Here is a 22,691-nt window from a genome sequence, read left to right as displayed (position 1 = left end):
GAACACGGTGAAGTCCTCTGTCCTGTTGTGCCTTTCCCCTTGCTTCACTGTGGCATGGTGTTAATGCGTTGATAGATTTCCAGGGTGAAAACCATCTGGTTATTCAGGTCCATGCACATGGCTTGGATTGTGACCTCTTGGAATCTTGTGCAGAGTTTGGCTGGAGCTTCTGAATATTTGAGGTTCTAATAGTGGTTATGTTTTTCAAGGTGTGATGTGCTGATTATCTGCTTCAGAATTATCTGGCATGCTAGTGGAAAGCATAGATTCCTGGGGCTGTCCCTACAAATGTACTGAAACAGAGTTTCTGACAAAAAGTTCAAAAGCATATATTTTTAACAAATGCTCAATGATCTTTGTGAATTTTAAAATTTGAGAACTATTAGCTTCAGTTGAAGTTAAGTGTACAATTTTAAACTTATTTCTAATAGGCATTAAATAGAATAGGGCATTAAAATAGTCAACTATAAAAATAAAAATTTTATGGATCAGCAATAATCTTACAACCTATTTTTAGCTTGTCAGTTATGACACTACTGGAATTCTCCTATAGTAAACTCCTAGAAATATAAGTATATGAGTCCTTGATAGTGACTCTTAATAGGACAAAGACTAATTTTAAGAGATAGTGTATGTGGTTTGGAGTGCATGTATGTGTGTTTCTGCATATGTGTGCGTGTTTGTAGAAGAAAGAGTTAACTGGGGGCCTGTTGTGTACAAGGATTTTAGATCACTCCTTCTTATCCCAGGTCAAGTACTTATGGAACACGAGGACTAAGAGGACATTGTCTTCTTTTTTCCTTTAGTGAAATGATTTTAAGATATTTTCTTTTGCAAAGAATAGATATCTACTATACCTAAGTTCTTCTCATGACCATTCTTTTTAAAAAAAATATCTGTACTGCAAAGATGCAAAAATAATCATTTAGAAAACATTAAGTGTGTTTTAGTCCTCACTGTTAGAAGTCATTTCTTACAAATATTTATTGAACTGTAATACACAAACTGAGCATCATCATGTAAACAAAACTGAGAGCACTGACACCCCCAAAGTCCCTCTTTTTCCTAATTCTGGTCAGTAAGCCCTTCCAAGAATAGAACACTTCCCTGATGTCTAGACTTCATTTTATTTCTAATAAATATCTACTCACTTCACTTATTTTTCTGTAAATATTAGTCTTTCTGAATATACTGGAATATTTAGCATCTTAATGATCAATATTTATTCAGTTTGAACTTTCCTGACTAAATCCTGATCTTTAAAAAATGCTTTCCTTTTGCTGATTTATAATTATAGAGTTTTTCTTTTACTGAGTGAAATTCTCTAGGTTCAACTTAAATCATTTCTGTTTACTCTATGTTTTCTTTCTAATCTAAAATGTACAAATTAAAACCTCGGAATGGTATTAAGTAGTCAATATCAATTATGAAACACTTTGGTCAGTTATTTGCACTACATTTGTTTAAAACAAGTAGATGACAATTTTTTTCATTGTATCCAATAGGAAAATGTGGCCAACAAGCAAATCAATTGATTGGATAATAATGGATTTGATGCTGTAGTTTACTGGGACCAGGGAAAATTGAACAGGAATTGAGATTTGGTATAGTATGGAGGTACAACTAAAAATAACTATGTAGCTTCTGGAGACTTCACGTAATTTTTTTTCTATTTTAGTTATAAATCAGACTAGTATTGTCAGCAAGGGACACAAGCCTATTGTCTGCAGAATTAGAAAGAAAGGTATCGTGCCAATATGAAATGAATACCATATTTGGGGTCTGACACCTTGTTGCATGACCAAAGGAAAATCATATAGCTCACTTTATGACTGTTTTCAAATCTATAAAATGAGAATAACAATATTTTATTTGAAAGGCTGTGCTGAGAAGTAAATTAGATTAATGTTTCCAAGCATCTAATAAAATGTCTGAATATAGTAACTGCTCAGTCATTGTGGGCTGTCCCTTTCTTTCAGCGTGGCAGCATAGCATTTTCAAGAGAATTTAACATGGGAGACCTAGTCTAGTAGAATATAAAGCAACGTTGTAGTATATGCTTTTTCATAATTATTTATTTATTATTACAAAACAAATGCATGCTAATTACAGAAAATTTTGATAGGGATATGGAGAACAACAAAACAAACCCAAACTCACATCATCTCACACTATTGGAGATATCCATAGTAAATATTGGTGGTACAGGCATCTCACCACTGTATTTCCTTAGTACCCCTCAGAATGCCCTGCTCAGAGTAGGTGTATTCGACATTTGAGAAGCCGAAGCTTCCCAAGAAGACAATACAGTGGTTGCAAACCTTTTATAGCTGTGAAATATTGGCTTGGAATTGAATCCAGCAGACTTTCTGGTCTATCTGTTATTTTTTCGGTCCTCAAGGACAGATACGTGTCCTATTAACTTCTCAAGTAGCTATAGAGACAGAGATTACTACATCTCTTTTTACAACAGGGTAGTTCTAAGAGCAGATGTTAATAAGCTAAACTATTTTAAAACTCTATTTTATTAGGCTTTTATTGCATTTTAAAATTAAAGGTGGGTTTTTCTTTTCTTTTTTAAAGGAGAGCAGCCTGGTGGGGAAAAATCAAGAGCTGAGTTATTGACCCTACTAATTCATTCATTTGTTCATTCATTTCCCTGCCTGGGGATCCAGGTAAGGAGCACAACCCTGCCACCTTACAATAACAGGGGAAGTAATGCCTGTGGTGCTTTGCTCTCATGTGGTGACCATGGAAATCAATTGTGGCGATGTATGTGGTAATGTTTTTCATTCAATGTAGAACTGTAAGCTTTTTGAATTTATATGGTAATAATAGGAAAATTAGTGTACATACATTAACATAAATATTTCTGTTAGGCTTTACTTGAAAGCAATGAGCAGAATTGACTTTCTTCTCTGATTTTATTTTACAAAGCAGTTTATACACAGGTCCTTAATCATTCTAGATGAGTGTAGCAGGTTGGGAGCTACACTAAGAAGTACAAAATTCCTCAACTGCCTAGAACTTTGTGGATTATCATGTCATCTTTTCACTAAATCCCAGTCTGAAATTTAGAAAGCAGAATTAGAGCAACAATAAAATGAGTATAATACATTTTCTAGCCCTTATGCTACTCACGACTAAAGGTCCATTTATATTAGCATTTTCCCTCAGTTTCTATCCTTAGTTACATGATGATAATAATAACTGTTATTTAAAGCATTAAATGGGCTACTCAGCATTTGAAAATATAACAGTAACCCCTAAATATTATAATCATGCATCCTTTAGACATGTGGTAAGGCTTTTCTATTTCTGTGCAGAAAGAATATACCTTTTGAAGTTAGAACAAACTGAGTTGAAACAATGCTCCACTTCTGCTATGTGACGGTGGGGGTAAGTCATTGTCCTCTCTAATTCTCAGCTTCATGAGGATTCAATGAAATGGCACAGATAATGCATCGGGACAGGGCTTAGCCCATTTGAGGCATTCTGTAAGTGCTACTTCCCTTCCCCTTCTCAACAAAACACCAAAATGTTTACTTATCTTAATAGATATTAATGTTTGATAATTTAGACTAACATGAAATATCTATTACATTTATTTTACTTAGGAATAATAAAAAAAAATATCCATGCTTTTATGTACATGAATTAAGAAGCCAAGAGTTATATTTTCAGGAAAAATGTTTTATTGGAAACCTGCTTGCCTTGCATGACGCACAAACATAAGCTACAATTGAGTTAATGACTTAAATGTGGAACTAAAGCCACAGAAAGGATAGAAGACATTATAGAGGGGTATTTTAATGATCTTGCGTTGGAAAAGGCTTCCTCCTCATGATAGCAACTCAGGGGTAATAAAAGAAAAATATGTCACGTTTTAGTATGCTAAAATTTAAGACCTCAATTGGGCCAAAAAAAAAAAAAAAAAAGGGTAACCATAAAACAAATTGTAAACTGTGGAAATTTATTTACAATTGAGAAGCAAAGGCTAATATCCTTAATATCCTTTAGGCATTTTGTAAAAGAGCTTCTACAAATCAATAAGGAAAGATAAACAACTTAGTATAGTAAGATAGTAAGCAGAGGTCATGAAAGGTCAAGTATTGAGGTGGCTCACTCTTTCCACCTAAAAGCTTACTTTGGTAGTCTTGAGTCCGCGTGCAGAAAGAAAGTATTAAACCATCTTTGTATGTGACTAGGAAGACAGTGGTCCTATAACAGAGCATTGCAATGAGGTCTGTTTTGAGTAAGTGAGTTTTCTTGACTTGCTGCGTGGTTATGCCTGTAAGTTTCCTGAAAAAAAAAAAGTGTTTAAAAATTCTAAATTTTAAAATGGTGATGTTTCTAAACATTTGTGTTTACTTTGTCTTCTTTGTCAGAGCATTTGAGATCATACAAATAATCCTTTCTTGATGATTTGGTTCATCATGAGAACATTGATGATTGTGCTTTGCCAGCATGCAGTGCGATGAGGTTAGGAAGGGCTGTTTATTCTGGTGCTGATTAGGTTCAGAGTGCTATGCATTTTGAATTCTTAGGGAGACGTTAATGCTAGCAACAAAAGACAATCAGATAACTAAAGTTATCCTTGAAAATCCCCTAGGAAACTTCCACGTGGGAGAGAATGTATAATCAATCTCTCTGGTAAATCCAGGTAGCCCGTTTTTCTTTTGTATTGGAGAGGATTGCTCCTTTGATTGAGGCTCAGATAAGGTAGTTGGTTCAAAACGTGGTACCAGGAGCTATACATGAATATATATAAAAGTCTGTGTTTAAACTCTGGGGTACTTGCTTTGTGTTTATACTTCATGTGAATGTGGTTACATCTTCATACCTATCCTATGAGATACACCCATTTTGCAAGTGAGAAAATGGAGGCTTTGAAAAATTAAATCCCTTACCACCTATTACATGGGAGCTAATAAATGGAAGAGCCTGTGATTTTAATTTTGATTGATCCCGTGCTACACCAAATTTCTTAGAACTGTACGTAAAATAAAAATAAAAATGTTCTGAATAAGAGTCTAATGAACTCCTTCTGAATGAAATATGGAAATGTGAAGTCTGAGCCTTGGGAGTAAATGTGTTTGAGCTATTCAGAGGCATGGCTGTCTTCTGCTTCTCATTAGCATTCTGCGTATCTGTAGAGGTGAAAGCTACAGTATGAGGTGCCATAGTTTATAAAGATAGAGTTTTTGATCATCTATGTGGCTTGCCACACTGTATTATAGAAAACACATTGTGATTGAGCAATGAATGAAAATAATTTCATCTTCACCTGGGAATTTCACATTTCACACCTCTACACTGGCGTCGTCCTCATGAATCTTTCATTGTGCCTCCGAGTTGGGTAATAGAGTTGAGCATATCAGGGATGGAAACTTTCCTGGGAAGGATGTGTATACTCAGCTGATGACTGAATACAATTGACTATGCATGATGCAACTCCTATCATATACACCCCACAGAAAAGCCTGAGTAAGGAAAACAGACTTACCACAGCATGCTTACCATTCACAACGGCACACTTTTTGGCTTCAATGCTCTGGACTCCAAAATGATGACATAAATAGCAAGAGTTATAGTGAGACTCTGAGAAACGGAATTTTACAGAAACCTCTCGTATAATGATTATGATCAAGGCACTTAATGTTTCTCTGTTTTTATTATTTATTTATTTATTTAAAAGGGATTAGTTAGGGAATCATTTTTCAAGCCTTACCTTAAGTGAGTAAGTCAAATACTTGTCCAAATGTTTTAGATTTTCATGACAGTTGACCTTCCTGTTTTCTTTTCATTGCTCTCAGTGAGAATCCCTTTGCATTATTTTAGGATGAGTTGCTTTTCATTTCTTCTCAGCCTTTATCTCCCCTATCCTCCTCTTTAGTCTCCTCCTCCACCTCCCATCACCTAGCTGCTCTACAGAAGGAACCAACTTAAACACATTTGTGAAATTATACATTTTATCTGCCTTATAAAGTTAATTTCATTCTTTTCATTAACCCCATGTTGCTACAGAACTTCTTAATTTTTAATGTGAGAACTGCAATGCATTACTCCAATTTTTTCAAATTTTTACTTGAAATTACCCTAATTTCTTTGTAAAATTTCATAGATTGACTACTCTATGTTTTATCCTTCTTCCCACTCTCCACCTTCCCTTTGTGCCTAAGAAAATGCTGCTGGTGGTGGCCTTATTTTGGAAGCCTTGGTTAAAACCACTCTCAAGCTGGGTGACTCAGCACTCTTTTGAACTTCTCTAAATCTTCATTTCTTATCTACAAAATGCAGATGACAATAATAATTTAGGAGTTGATGTGAGGATTAAACAAGATGATGCGTATAAAGTTCTTGGCATATCGTATGTGCTAAAGACATATTAACTATTGTTATGATTGTTGTCATTTTGCTCTCAGTTATTTGGTATTTGAAACACAATCTGTGCTTTGTAGTTCACATGTGCTTGATAATATATATCATATATGTTATGTTGTCCTGATTTCAGTGTTCCTACCGATTTTGACTGTTCTTTATTGACATCATTCTCTTCAAGCTTCCACTTTATTTTTCTCCTTTTATTGCCATGATTTGAAGAAATCTTCTATATTATCAAGTCTTGGTTCAGAATTTTAGGAGCCCTCAGCTCTGAAAAGGCAGTGATACCCCTAACACCAATACCCACCTATATACAAATCAAAATAAAATAGTATATTTTGAAATTACACAAAATTTTGTAATAATTACCTCTCATTTACAGATGAGAAATATGAGCTTTAAGTGATACAAGTAAATTATATATTTTTAATTTTATGATTATAAATTTACCATACCTAAATCAACTCACTGTACCTGAACTTTTTATTTATTTAGAGGGGCAACTGTTAAACTGATATTAGTTAGTCTTTGTATTAAATAATTCAACCATGTAACCATTTTCCATTTCTTTCAAAATACACAATCACACACATGTGCACACATGCTACTATATGTGTTGTTGTCGTTGTCGGCAGCCGTCCGTCTCGAGAGACGATGGTGTAGCTTCTTAAGAGTCTATCTGCACCGCCGAGAATGGCTGTGCAGTCCGACTCGGGAGTGACACGGTATCTGTCTCCTCCCGTGTTGAATCGACATCTTGCGATGACGCTGGAGTGTCCTCTCCAGTGAAGCTGAAGCTTCAGAGCCTGGGCAGGGTGATATGGAGGGTCTGCTGTTGCCCATGCAGCAGACCGCCCCCTCTCTTCGCAACTGAAGGATCCAAGGGAAAGACGGAGTCAATACAGCTTGGCTTCAGGTGCGCCGCAGGAGTTGCCGGTGTTGACTACAACGTCAAACCGCCTTAGGGACTCCGGCTCCGGATTTTCTGTCGGGGTTTACTCCCTTAGCCTTTCCCCTGAAGAGGTATGCCGCAAGGCAGCGGAGGTTTTTTGGAGTCAGAGTTTTCCTTCTCTGATGTGCCCTGACTGGAAGATCGAACCAGCGACACTTAGCTCGCAGGCCGACGCTCAATCCACTGAGCCAAACCAGCCAGGGTTTACTATATGTGTATGTAAACATATATTCACATATATACATATATTATATATATAATCGTGATAGTGTTTGAAGTACCTGAAGTCTGGAGGGAAATGATAAGGACATAAAGTCAACTTGGCATCTATTATTTCCTGACAGATTTTTGTATAGGTTTCTCAAATTGTATGTCTCCTTTCCTCATCTGTGAAAATTGGGTCATAACAATATTTGCTTCTCAGTGTTGTTATGAAAATTAGGGAAGATTATGCAGGTCACCCCACTTGAGAAGTTATTAAGCACTATATAACTTAAGTGAATTAAAGTTAAATATGGCATGCTTTCTTTGTCTCATTAAGTCATTTAGATGTGAGATCAGGGTCAATACTGAATAATTCTTCCTTGCCTATACCCAGCTTTTCAGAAACGCATTCCTGGATGCTTAGTGAACAGTCTCTTTCCCACCAAATTGTTGCTGCCAAGATAAAGTTTTAATTCACGACAAGGGAAAGGCCAAAGGGCAGGTGTAAAAAGTTACATCCATCTCATACACTTGTTGGGAGGTTCAAGTGGAATTATTTGTAAAGTATTCACCACACTGCCAAGTGCACAGGGAATGCTAAGTACATAAATGAGGTGGTGGTAGATTGTTACTGACAATGTCTTTGGAAGGAGGATCCATTCTGATTTTTGGTCAAAGTCAGACCTGAGGATGAGAATCAAATTGAGGTGAGGACAGCCAGAATTAATATGGGAAAAGCACAGTATATGTAGACAATAACATCAATCTACATAATTTTCATGGACAGGGATTTGGTTAGCCAAGCTTAATTTTAAAAATACTGCAACTTCTCATTGGCTCCTGTGGAGAGTGGGTGATATAAATTAAAGAGCTTTATTTTTCTGAGTGTCAGGGGGTTCAGGGTACAATTTGGGGGCAGTACCTGAGGCAGAGCTGAAATTTTCAGCCTTCTAGAGGAGAGAGATAGTTGAAGATTCTGAGAAAACTGGGAAAGGAATAGAAAAGAGTCAACAAGTTTGGGCAGCATGTAGTGGAAGAGAAGCAAGAGAGAAATCCTGGCAGTGATTTAGAAAAGAAAATAAATATCTAATGGAAGCCTTCAAAACTTTTTGGAGATACGTGTAATTTAGATCTCTTCCTCCATCTTTGCTGTAAAATCTTCAGTAAAATCTGCACTGCTCATGAATGCTTTGGTGTAGATAAATTCTTTAGAAGAACCATGAGATACAGAGGTTCCCCTGGCACAGAGCTAGCATGGAACTGGTGCATCTGAGAACATCTAGGTCACACTCTGCCTTTTCCTGGTCTCTTTTGCTCTAACATCCGTTGATCCATTGTTCTCAGAGGCTTCCATTCTGCAGAGGAGGGTTCCTCATTCAGAGCTTTGAAGTCACCCTCAGGTTAGGCTCTGATCTCTGGAATGCCCAGTTCTACTTGAAATTTCCCTAGATATGCATACTACATTGACCTGAGGGTTAAAATCTATAGTTTAAAGGATATGGAGGCAAGATCACAGGATTGGTGGTAGTGGTAGTAACAATAATTGCTATTGGCTGTAGAGAAAATCATGGTATAGTGATATGTATAATGAAAAGATCCATGTAATTTTTGAGTTAGAGCCACTTAAACTTGAATGAAGTTTCTGTCACTATTTGCTCTGTGGCTTCAATTAACATATAGCTTCTTTATAACTTAGGTCTCCTCATCCATAAACCCTTTTCTTGTGGAATTGTGAAAGATGCACCAAGACAGGTGAAAGTGGTGGATGAGCAACAGTTTGGAAGAATCCAATAGAAATCAGCACTACCAGTTAAAGTTAAATTTTTCTTGATTTTAATGAAATAATATTTCTCCTGGCTTAATATTTAACAGAATGTGATTAGTTCTACAATATACCAAAAGAAAGATGTACTTTGGCAAGTATTTATTTACTATCTTTTGTAAGAAATACTTGTAATAATCAATGAAGTGTTTAGGTATTCTAATTTTTATTTTATTTTATTCTTTTTTCTTTTTAATTGTTTTTCTTTTATAGTTGTCCCACTTTTCTCCCCATTGCTCCCCCTCACCCACCCCTTCTCCCACAATCAATCCCCACCCCATTGTCCATGTCTATGGGTCATTTATCTAATTTTTATTTTAATTGTGAATAATTTGAGTGGTTTACATAAGATTCAAATATTCATACTAAGAGTTACCATTGACTGCATATGTATGAAATTCAATTTTTTTAAAATTATCATTATTAAACTATAAAGAGGATAAACAACTTGCCAGTTTCATTCAGCATAATCTTTTAGATATTGGTTAATTTAACATTTCCAGCACCAAATATATACACCACAAAATAGCAATAGCAATATACTCTATTTGCAAATGTAGTCTTAAGATTTTTATTATTCAATTAATACATCAACTTAAGGTATAGTTCAAGTACTAAGGGGAGGCCTATTGGACCATTTATGAGACAAAGAACATGAAATTATTTACTCTCTCCAGTCAGCTTTGTATTTCTGGTGCATCTGGAGCTAGGAAATGCAAACCTATTTGAGAAGGAAATAATCACCATCTCTTTGTAAATATTTTCCGTCTTAATAGAACTAAGGATTATGGCTAATGTTTTTCATTTAGCTGTGGATGGTCAAAAATTTACCTTCTATAAATCTTGCTTACATAACAAACATAGTCTTTATTAAAGAAAGTGGGTGTTCTAGTATTTAAACATTTTTGGAATAACTAAAAATGTCACAAGGAAAGTTAACGTCAAGTTTCTCAAATCATGATACTTGTTCAGCTCTCAGACTATCTTTAGTTTCTGTTCCTATTAAAAGGGGTAATCAAAAGCTGAATGTAACTGGAGACTCCCCTGAACAGCCAATATACAATCATTTAGTCAGTAAAACAGAAATTAGAAGGCTTATATAATAAAGCATTTTTTTCCTCAAGGTGAATTTAAAAATTACTTTAACGGGGATGAGATAATAATTAATAGAATCTATTGTTAAGAGTGGATGACCTGAACCAGTACTTTTATAAGTATATTTATTCATTTTTAAAACCAAAGGAAAGTTCTGTTGAAACTAAGTCCCAGGGAGCAGTGCTTATTCTTAGAATGTTGTATGATCTAATGTTGATTGACTTCTATATTGTAGAGCAAACACTACAATAGAAGTATCATGTAAGTTGTTTATATTTCAAAGAAACACACAAAAGACTTTATTTCACTCTTCAGAGTTGAGGAATTAGTTGATTCCAGGACTTTTGGGGGACCTTTAATGGCAGACAATACATTTTCTTATTTTTTTTCAGGTTTTAGCTCAAGTAATTTTTGATGTATAAAATTAGAATGATCACAAACTATCAAATTTTAATCAAAAAAGCAAAATATTTGTTATAACTTTTAAAATAATTTTGGTTTGTCATGTATAGAGTTGTATTGTTATGACTTACTGTTGCTATATTGATATATAACCTCCCCTGGCTGGTTTAGCTCAGTGGATTGAGCGTCGGCCTGCGAGCTAAGTGTCGCTGGTTCGATCTTCCAGTCAGGGCACATCAGAGAAGGAAAACTCTGACTCCAAAAAACCTCCGCTGCCTTGCGGAATACCTCTTCAGGGGAAAGGCTAAGGGAGTAAACCCCGACAGAAAATCCGGAGCCGGAGTCCCTAAGGCGGTTTGACGTTGTAGTCAACACCGGCAACTCCTGCGGCGCACCTGAAGCCAAGCTGTATCGACTCTGTCTTTCCCTTGGACCCTTCAGCTGCGAAGAGAGGGGGGTCTGCTGCATGGGCAACAGCAGACCCTCCATATTACCCTGCCCAGGCTCTGTAGCTTCAGCGTCATCGCAAGATGTCGATTCAACACGGGAGGAGACAGATACCGTGTCACTCCCGAGTCGGACTGCACAGCCATTCTCGGCGATACAGATAGACTCTTAAGAAGCTACACCATCGTCTCTCGAGAGGGACGGCTGCCGACGACGACGATTGATATATAACCATTTCAAGAGTTAAGCTGCAATTGACTAGCTGTCATTGTAGGGGAGGAAAAATTCTTCCTCTGCCCTTCTAGGTTTGTTGACTGGTCTAAAAACCAAATTGACCTAAAATGAGTTAACACAAGAAAAACAAGTTTAATTTCACATGTATGGGGGGCCTCACAAAGACAATGAAACCCAAGGACAAGTAGAGCAGTGAAGGCTTATGTGCCATTCTGAGCTAAGGAATGGGTTAAGGCCCTGCTTGGGGCTTCAAAAACGAGGAGGGTAATTAACAGAATGGTAAAGAAGAGCAGATGTTTACTAATTACATGTTTGTTCTGCCATACAGATAGGTCATTCAGAGGAAAAATTCTCCCTTTTTCTGGGCCATGCTCCCTATCTAAATTCTTCTAGGTAATTAAGGGAGAGGGAAACATTTTTCTTGAGTCTGCTGGGTCTTGGTTGCCTTCAGCTCAAAATAATTCATATGCCAAAGTGGCACATTTTGGGGAGGCTAGTTCTGAACTCCTTCAACGTAAAATTACATTTTTGCACATCAAATAGAGCATTATTTATAAATTAAATTTTGTCCATATTTTGGGGCCAATAGATGTTTTTGTATTTTTAACTTTTTTGTAGTTCCTAAGTCTTGCACCCACAGATAAATACATTATTTTTTAAAATTTAAGGTTATTTCCTTCTATCCATCCTGTTTCATGATTAATTGCTTCCTATCTAGCATGTGTTTGTTATTACTGGCAACTGCTTATAAGGTGTAACCACATTTTTAACTTTTTCGCCAATTTGCAATAATTAGCCATTTATCACGACAGTTTGTACTTAATGAAAGGTATTAGAGTTAGCCTCCTACACATTCAACGTGATCCTTAACAAAATCTCAGCTGCCTTTTTGGAGAAATTGACAGCCGATCTTAAAATTCATATGGAAATGCAAAGGGACCAGACTAGCTAAAACAATCCTGAAAAAGAAGAACAAAGTTGGAAGACTCATATTTTCCAATTTCAAAACATACTACAAAACTACAGTAATAAAGGCAATGTGTTACTGGCAGAAGACAAACATGTAGATCAATGGAATAGAATTAAGAATTAAGAAGTAAACCCTAATGCTTTTGGTCAATTAATTTTTGACAAAGGTGCCAGCTCAATTCAATAGAGGAAAATATAGTGTTTTCAACAAGTGGTATTTAGACACATTGATATATATATATATGCATAATAATTTGAACTACAAAAATGAACTAAAAGATTATAGACTTGATGTAAGACTTAAAACTAAAAAGCTCTCAGAAGAAAACAGGAATAAATTTCTATGACTTTGGGTTAGGCAATGATTTCTTAGAAATGATAACAACAGCATAAGTAATTAAAGAGAAGATGGTAATTTGTACTTCATGAAAATTAAAAACTCCTGTGCTTCAAAAGACATCATCAAGAAAGTGAAAAGACAACTCATAGAATGGGAGAAGATGCATGCTGATTGTATGTCTGATAAGGTAGTTGAATCTAGAATACATAAAATACTCTTACAACTCAATAAGACAAGCAACCTAATTAAAAATGGGCAACGGATTTGAACAGGCAGTTCTCTAAAAATGATATGAGTGTCAAATAAGCACATAAAAAAATGCTCAACATTATTAATCATTAGGGAAATTCAAATCAAAACCATAATGAAATGCCACTTTATACCCACTGAATGCTAAAATAAAAAATAGATACAGTAATAATTTTTAGTGAAGCTGTGAAAAATTGGAACTCTCATACATTGCTGGTGGGATTGTAAAACATCGACTCTGAAAAACAATTCAGAATTAAGCATAAAGGTATACCACATGACACAGCAATTCCACCCCTAGATATCTACCCAGAAGAGATGAAAACATATCTTCACACAGGAATGTGTATACAAATATTCATGGGAGAATTATTCATAATCACCAAAATAATAGAAACAACTCAAATACCCAGCAATTCATAAATGGAAAACCAAATGTAGTATAGCTGTAAAATGGACTATTACTGTAATATTCTTAAAAAGAAATGAAACGCTGCTACATGCTACAACATCAATGAACATCAAAAACAGTACACTAAGTAAAAAATAGTGACAGAATGTCACATATTGTATGGTTCTATTTATGTGAAATGTTCAGCATAAGCTAATCTACACAGACAGAAAGGACATTAGTAGTTGCCTAGGGATGGGAGAAGGGGTAAGGAGTAAGGAATGGGGAGTGACTGCTAATGGGTGTGAAGTTTCTTTATAGAAGTGATGAAAATGTTCTAAAATAAGATAATGGTGATGATGGTACAATTCTGTTAATATGCTAAAATCATTCAAATTATATATTTTAAACAAGAGAACTTTATGATTTATAAATTATGTATCAATAAAGCTGTTAAAAATGAGGTAATTTCCAATATGTAATAAACTAAGTGATGTATGAGTATTTCTCATGGTAGTGTTTATAATTATTTTTAGCATTTGTGTTTAATGGTTTCTCCAGAAATAGTCAGAATATATCTAATTTCATTATTTTCATCTCTGTTTCTATATCTATTTTTACCTCTACCCCTTCCTAACTCTGTCCCTATTTGTATGTTTCTCTATATAATTCAGTCTCTAAAATTAAAACATTGTAGTAAGATATGTTTTAAAATTTGGATACTATAGCTAGGTCTTCTCTTTTAATAAACATTGGTTTAGGTTATTTCAGTTTAATGTGCACTAAACTAGTAAAACCACTTTCATGTTTATGCTTAATATTAGCAGACTCATTTGGCAATTATGAATCATAGCTGATACTGAATAGCCTCAGATGAACTGTTGTCTTCTCAGTCTTGACATTTCTTATTACAGTATTAAAATTAGATTAATTTAGGGTATACAATGAAAGGTATCAGAATTATTTCACCTGGGGAAAGAAAGCATATTGTGAATCTTCTAGTATATGAAGGATAGTGACCACTTACCTTCCATCTACTCTAAGAAATACTCTTAAAGACCAGCAAGAAGAATTTTGTTAATGTCTAAGAATTCCTGAGAGCAATGATTTCAAGCAATGAAATGACTTACCAAATGTAAGCCTGGTGTTTTTTTCTTTGATCCTTAGAAAAAAGCTGTCCTTTAGAGTCACTTTGGGCATAAAAACTAGAGACATAGGACACCCCAACCCCCAGGACATTTTTTTTAACTTGGAAAAGTTCAGTACAAACTAAGTATTTGAATTAATTTTGGTGTGCTTCACATCAGTCATTTTATGATTAAGAACAACTTCTAATGAAATAGATCCATTGAATTGACAACTTAGGCTAGCTTTGGACAAAATTAGAAAGTTGATTAGGTTATTCTTTGCTATTTTCTTTCTTTTTTTCTTCTCTTCATGAATTGTATCTCTTCTTGGTAGGCAGCCTGGTATAGTAGAAAAGCATTAGACTTGAAAATGAAATCCAGTTTCCCACATTGAAGTTGTTCATCTGGTCCCAGTTGCTGAACCTGTCTCAGCCTCTGTTTCCTCACACTCAGGAGGAGGATTTTCAGTCCTACTTTAAGGAGTTGATACGGGCATTAAATGGCACAATGTCATAATGTACTAGAAACAGAAAAATATTTCCTTTCCTTTCCTCTTTAGGTCTCTTCTGCCACAAAAGAAAACAGTGCATTTAAATCATCCTGAGATGTTATCATCCTAATTATGTTATTCTTTTTTCAGGAATATTTCAGTTTAGAGATAGCCTGTGTAGAATTTTAAATAACATGTCAGAGGTGTAGAAGGGAGACATTTGCAGGCACGAGGGAAGTTCCCTTAAATAATAGTATGGAGGTGATCATATACATCATCTAGACAGAATTTTGGCCAATTTGCTCATGGTATTATACAGGTTATCAGCTGTTTGACCAAGAATTTTGGCCTGATGGTTTTGATGTAACGATCATTTATATGACATTTACAAATGACATACAATGAAATATTATTCAGCTTTCAAAAGAAATAAAATTCTGACACATCATAACATCATGAACCCTGAAAATATTATGCTAAGTGATACAGGTCAGACACAAAAGAACAGCTATGTTATAATACCACTTATATGAGATACGTAGACTAGTCAAATTCAGAGACAGAGAGTAGAATAGTGGTTTCCAGGGACTAGAAGGAAGGGGAGATAGGGAGCTGTTGTTTCATGGGCATGTTTCAGTTTGAGGTGATGAAAATTTTCTGAAGATGAAAATTAGTCATGGTTGCATCACAGTGTGAATGTACTTACTGACACCAAACTGTACAGTTAAAAAAGGTTAAAATGTAGTGCAGTTTTAAGTTCACAGAAAAAATGAGGGAAAGATACAGAGATTTCTCATATACCCCCTGATCCCAAATATGCATAGTCTCCCCCATTAACAATTTCCCCAACGGAGTGGTACATTTGTTACAACTGATGAACATGCATTGACACATCATTGTCATCCAAAGTTCACAGTTTACATTCGGGTTCACCCTTGGTACATTCTATAGGCTTTGATACATTTATAATGACAAGTATCCATCATTACAATATCATATAAATAGTTTCACTACCTGAAAAATCCTCTGTGCTTAGCTTATTCATCCCTCCCTTTTCCCAACTTTTGATAACCATGGATCTTTTTTCCTGTCTCCATAGTTTTGCTTTTCTAGGATGTAATAGTTTTTATTTTTTTAATTATTTGTTTATTTTTAGAGAGAGGGGAAAGGAGAAAGAAAGGGAGAGAAACATCACTGTGTGGTTGTCTCTCACTTGTGTCCCCAACTAGGGACCTGACGTGCAACCTAGCAATGTGTCTTGACTGGGAATCGAACCAGCGACACTTGGCTCACAGGCCAATGCTCAATCCACTGAGCCACAGCAGCCAGGGCTTTAGAATGTAATAGTTAGAATCACATAGCATGTAAGATTTTCAGAGTGGTTTCCTTCACTTAATCATATATGCATTTATGGCTTTTTGTGGTGTGATAGGTTGTTTCTTTTTAGTGCTGCATAATATTCCCTTTTCTGGACATCTTGGCTACTTCCAAGCTTTGGCAATTATGAAAAAAGCTGCTATAAACAGTATATGTTTGTTTTTCTGTGGATATAAGTTTTCAGCTCTTTGGGTTAAGTGACAAGGTGTATGATTGCTGGATTATATGGTAAGAGTATGTTTAGTTTTGTAAAAAGAATGGTTAAGTTGTCTTTCATGGTGAATATACCATTTTGAATACCCACCAGCAGTGAATGGGAATCCTTGTTGTTTCACATCCTTACCAGCGTTTGTGTCAGAGTTCTGGATTTGACCCTTATAAAAGGTGTGTAGTGATATGTCATTTTTTGTTTCAATTTGCATGTCCCTAATGACATATAATGTGGAACATCTTTTTGTGTGATATTTATCATTTGTATATTTTCTTCGGTGAGATATTTTTTAAGGCTTGTCATTAAGTTTTTAATCAAGTTGTTCATTTTCTTATTAAGTTTTAAGAGTTCTTTGTATACTTTGAATAAAAGTTCTTTATCAAATATGTGTTTTGTAAATATTTTCTCCCAGTTTGTGACTTATCTTTGCATGTTCTAGAGTCTGTGTATTTTTCAGTGTTTACATTATGTCATTTATTTTGTACTTAGCAATTTACCTTAGTTATTGTGGTAAAATCTAACATTGTACATTTTAAAAACTTGCACGGACCATAATTATATAGCTTAATGGATTTTCATCAACTTGAACTCAATTTTGTAACCATGACCCAGATTAAGAAATAGAAACTTACCTAGACCCCCGCTCCATGTAACTCTTTGCAACCACTACCCACCTGCCATGCATAACCACTATCCTGACTTCTAAAAACATAGATAAGATTTTCTTATTTTAATTGAATACAATTAAAATAATATAATGTATTCTCTTTTGTCTCTGGCTTCTTTCACTCATCTGTTTTTGTTTCTTTCTCTTCTTGTTTTTTGTACAGTTATCCATATTGCTTATAGTAGTAGACTGTTCATTCTCATTGTCATGTAGCACTTTATAGTATGAATATCCTGTACCTTATTTATCTACTCCATTAGTGATGGGTATTTGAAGAGTATCTTGTTTAGGTCTCTTATGAAGTGTGCTTCTGTGAATATTATAGTGCATTTACTTGTGAACGTATGGGTTCATTTCTGTTTAGTTTATACCTGGGAGTAGAATTTCTAAGTCATGAGATAAGCATATATTCAGATTTAGTAGTTATTGTCAAGCAGTTTTCCAAAAGCTTTGTACCAATTTATATACTGTTACCAAACAAAAGTGGGGTTCTGGCTGCCACCAGACACAGGCATAAAACAAAGGTTGCTGGGGAAGAAAAAAGGTCTTTCTTAAAATGTTGCACAACTGGGGGAGCAGGGGACTCCCTGACTAGGCCCATCTCATACAGACAAAACCCAGCTGCCCCCGGCAGCAGACACTGGTCAGAAACCCCACTCCATTCTTACCTGTCCTTCCGGAGCCCAAGGCTTCAGGCTCCTTCCCTGGAGTGTGCGTGTCTGGGGCCAGCGCCGCCATCACCACACTGCAGCTGCTTCCCTTGCCAGGGGTCTGCGGCCGCTGCCAGCTGCTGCAGCTGGGGGTGCGGGGGCTCCGTCTCCGAGGGCCTGGTGCCCCAAGGCTACCCCCTGGCCCCTGTGTCTGTGCGCAGAAGGGCGCAGTCCAGGACCTTCGGAGCAGCACAGAAGACACTGCCTAATGTGTGTGACTCGGCCTCCCTTTGAGCCAGTCCCCCACCAGCTGAGGACCGTGAAGAGAAGGGCTGAATCTCTGCCCTCCCTCTATTTAAATCTCCTGGCCCCCAATTCCATGTGCTCCAGAAGCGTCCAGCTTCCCCAGCCCTTTCATCCTTTTGTCCTTTTGTCATGCTAGACTGGCAGGCCCGCACCTCCTCTGCCCACCATGTTCAGGAAGGGATGAGGAGGAGCAGGGTCGCCCTCCCCCCGCACTAGGTCCTCAGCAGCACCCCCCCACCCCTGTGACTCAGTCCCAGGGTAGGGTAGCCTGACACGTGGCGCTAGCTGCATCCCAGCTGCTCCCAGTGCCCAGTGTTTCCTGAAGCCCCTCCCTCACTGGGGGAAATGCAGCCTCTCATGGACGCCTGACTCCCCGCCACCCACGGCCTTCCTGGGGCTTCCCGTGGCAACACCACTAGCTGTGCCTGGGAGCTCTGATTGCCCTGTCTCTCCGCTGGCCTCAGCAATTTTGTTATTTTTCTGTCTTTTCAGTGTAGCTGTTCTGGTAAGTGTAGCCATATCAATTCATACAGTTTTTGAAATGGTTTCTCAATTGCCTCAATCATACATATCTAGATGTCTCTGCTTTTGGTTAGGTTTATGCTCATAAACACACACACACACACATCTCCCTTTACTTTTTTACCTTACATCAAAATTCTTATTTTACATCTTTATTTATAAATAAAATAGTGGGTTTTCGGTTTAGATTCCACTTTGTTTTACTGGCAAACGCTTTAAAATCTCTGGCAGCATCAAGATTCCCATGTACTGGTATGAATAAATTAATGATTGTCCGCAGAGTTAAAAGTCTAGCTTAATCTTTTTGAGGCATTTTGACAACTGTCTTACTGATGTAAGTGATTTGGACAGCCTGTTTTTACGAAGATGGAAAATCAAAATAGTCTGAGATATCACATGACTGAAATTACTGATATTAACTGATAAAGGTTAATTATAAACTTGTAGATTCCAGGATGTATAGAAAAAATTGCTCCCTATCAACTAGCGGCTAAATAAGAATCATGTTAAATCTTACTAATTCAGATAAATTTAGAGACAGATAAGGTTAAATTTAGTTCTATTAAAAATTTAATTTTATATTTCCCAAGTATATACTGCACAATTGGTCATGAAAGTGTTTGTCAGAGGTCATTTAGCAATTCGCTAAATTTCTAAAAAGTGAGTGGATAAGAAAAAATTCATAATACATTATTTGTTTAAACATTGATAAAAATAAAGTATCAAAATTATTTTTTTCTAGTCAGTTAAAGATAAACTTTGTACTACCATGCATATTAGTGACGTAATATACCATTTCCCTTTTGTTTTAGTCTTTTTCTGATCTATCACAGATTCAAAACGAGTAGCTTATGAATTAACTAATAAAGTGTTTTGTAATACTTTAATCTTCAGGGATTCCCAGGATTAAAATTACATGCTTCCAAACCAAACAATTATTTGTATATTAGTCTATTTATGTAGGTTGATAACATGTGCAAATAAGTTTCTACAAACCAATTAACCATTATTATGCACTGTTATAACTGCCAAACATCATTAGACTATTAGTAATGTGTTTCTAGATACTCAACCATGTTACAAAACCCATTAACAGGCCTGTCTGAGTCTATCCTCAGCTGTCACTTCAAGGACAAGCAGTTTCAAGATTGAAGATGTATTTTCATGTTTATTCTAGAATTCAAGGCCTGGGCCACACCACTCTAGGATGGTTAAATCTATGATTTTGAAACAGGAACCATCATGGCTTCTTATTTAGCTCTCCATGACGGGTATAAAAGGATGCCCTTCGGGTATTTAACTAGATGGATTCATCATTATCTCTAGGGTTATTGGGGGTTTACCAAAGGAATATATACTTAACTGATACTTCAAAAGGCTATGTGCCATTTGGAAAATTATGCTTTATAGTTTTCAGCTGAGCCAGATAAGAGCCAATATTCCCTGCCATTCTATTTACCGCAAAGCTGCCAGAAGTGCTCACCACTTGTTATTTCCATTTGTTATAGTTAAGGTCATTCTTATTATTTTTTACTGTGATTTTTGAGAAAATCCATTCCTATCCCTAATATGATTCTAGGAAACACTCTCTTTATTTTTTACTTCCTTCTATGTTAATTTTCTGATTTCCATAGATCTTTGATAGGCTTACATTAGAGCCGGATAATGCCATTTCTTTTTGGCAGACATTGTATGCTAGAATATCATCTTCATGGAGACAGGGACTTCTGTCTTATTTTATTCACTGCTGTATGAGTCTAGATTAATGCCAGACAAATTAGCTGCCAGTACAATTTGTTGAGTGGATAAAAGATAAATGTCAACTTAAGCTTTAGGTAATTGTTGCAATTAAAAATAAAAGTAAGATAGTAATTTAAATCCAGTTTTATAGACCTCTTTGATGTCAGGATACATTTATTTTACTTAAAACTTCCACATAATCTCAGAAGGCAAAACGCATGAACTCCTTTTTTCTTTTTGTACCTAGTCATCAAGCTGAGAACCTACTTCTCTTATTTCCTTTACTGCCAAACTCTTCGAAAGAGCAAACTACCTCTACTTCTTCCCCGGTGGGTCAGCTTCCTTACCCCCTTCTCCTGTTGCAGCCTGGCTTCTCTCCTCCGAATTTTTCTGGAGCTCCTCTCACTAATGTCACCAAAAGTCTCCCACTTATGAGATCCAATGGGCTCCTCCTAGTCTCTCTCTCTCTTTCTCTCTCTCTCATTTTCTAGAGCATTGGTTCTCTTAGTCTGTTCCTTTTTTGTGGAACCCCTTTTTAGTGAGCTGGAATACTTGCGTATGCAGGCATTGAAAGGACTTAAGGTCAACTGTGCACGTAAAAACCCCATTCCTACGGCTTGTATATTTCAGACACATCATTTTTTCCCTGAGTTATTATAGTACTTGCCTAACTATTATCATTGACTCAGATCTCCAATTCCTCCTTCTACTGTTTTCTAGATTCCATCATTGGTTTAATCACATTGCAGTATAAAAACTTTAATGTTAACTCCATTAGGAATATATTCAAATATATCAGCACAACATATAGATTAGCCCCAACCTACCTCTTCAGTCCCATCCTTCATATCCAATGTAGGACCTGAAAAACAAAATTTTTCTTCTCCCTTCTAAAGCTTATAGCTAGGCTAAAAGTCACATTAGCAGAGACTGATTAGCAGCAGAAAATATCCAAGTTATTATGCAAAAGACCATTTGGGGGGGTCCATAAGAATATGAAAACCCCAAGAGGCACTGGACAGTTGAACAAAGTAGAAAGGAGGGAGGCAGGGGTCTGGGATTCAAAGGGGAAATAGGCAATTTACAGAGCTGAACTTGTGGCAAACAAATTCCTGCGAGGCAACCCAGAAACAATGGGACATGGGGCAACCTAACAGGCTCCTGCTTGGAAAATTCTCATTCTTCCTATCTAATCCTGAAGTGACTACCCTAAGATTCTCTTCCTGCAGCACACTTTCCATCTTAATCTCTTGGGCAGGAAAGGGGGAGGGTCAGAGATTCTTTCTGAGTCTTCTGTTTCTTAATAACCAGCTTAAAAATCAATATCCCAAAAGGCACATTTTGGGGAGACAAGACTTCATTCCTGTTTACCACACACACTATTGTCTCTTTAAATATCACTATTTAGTGCTTAACAAAAACTACATTGTTATTTTATACCTCTAGGCCTTTTCATGTTTTCTACATTCTCAGTAATAACCTCATCCCTTTTCATTGCTGGATAAAGATAAGCCTCAGATGTCATCTTCTTTGAGTAGCCATTTTAATCTTTGTGAGGCAGGTAGTTACCATCTCACCTTGCTTTTATGGATTATTGTAAACCTGGACTCTATTATTTGCTGGGCCTTCCTTAAAGGTAGAAGCATATATTATTCATATAACTCTCTTTCTCCACTCATACCCAATTTTTATTAAGTTTTATGAATTTAGCTTCCAAAATATCTAATCGTATCAGGCTTAGCATCTGACTCTTGTTAGCTTAACAATAAATGTTTCCGGAGTAAATAGATGAACGACTACAATTAAATGTTGGTCAAGTTATGAGGGATTTTTGATTGGTCATATACTTTTATTAAGTAAGTTCATAAGAAAACATAAACTAACAATCCAGAACTATCTATATACTAAAAGTAAAGCAACTAGAGTATGTAAGTATTTACTAACATTTATTCCTAGTATAACCTGTCTTCACGATTGCATTACATTTCCTGTGAAATAAAGCAAGATGAAAGACATTTTGAAATTCACTCTAAGCTGGTGCCACTTGTAGTTAGTTGGTGTGGATCAATTACTAACAATTTTATTTTGGTAACAGAATTATTTTAAGAAACA

General features: G+C 36.2%; 1 protein-coding gene across 7 annotated transcripts in view; it reads left to right on the top strand.

Annotated features, from left to right (window-relative positions):
• DIO2 (iodothyronine deiodinase 2) overlaps nt 1–22,691 on the top strand; it is a 236,726-nt gene that overhangs the window by 151,235 nt on the left and 62,800 nt on the right. For 5 of the 7 annotated variants that reach the window (XM_090271256.1, XM_090271259.1, XM_090271255.1 and 2 more), the window contains 2 exons: nt 2,584–2,675; nt 3,327–3,399. The exons of 1 other annotated variant lie outside the window; for it this stretch is intronic. The gene's annotated coding sequence lies outside the window, so the exon portion shown is untranslated. Of the gene's footprint in view, nt 1–2,583; nt 2,676–3,326; nt 3,400–22,691 lie in introns of those variants that run through there. One more of the 7 variants, XM_090271262.1, reaches the window with a different exon arrangement.

Source organism: Furipterus horrens, unplaced genomic scaffold, assembly GCF_987537825.1.
Source record: "Furipterus horrens unplaced genomic scaffold, mFurHor1.1.pri manual_scaffold_3, whole genome shotgun sequence".
NCBI lineage: Eukaryota > Metazoa > Chordata > Mammalia > Chiroptera > Furipteridae > Furipterus > Furipterus horrens.
Note: the sequence above shows the minus strand (reverse complement) of the source record. Positions and strands in the feature narration are given on the sequence as shown.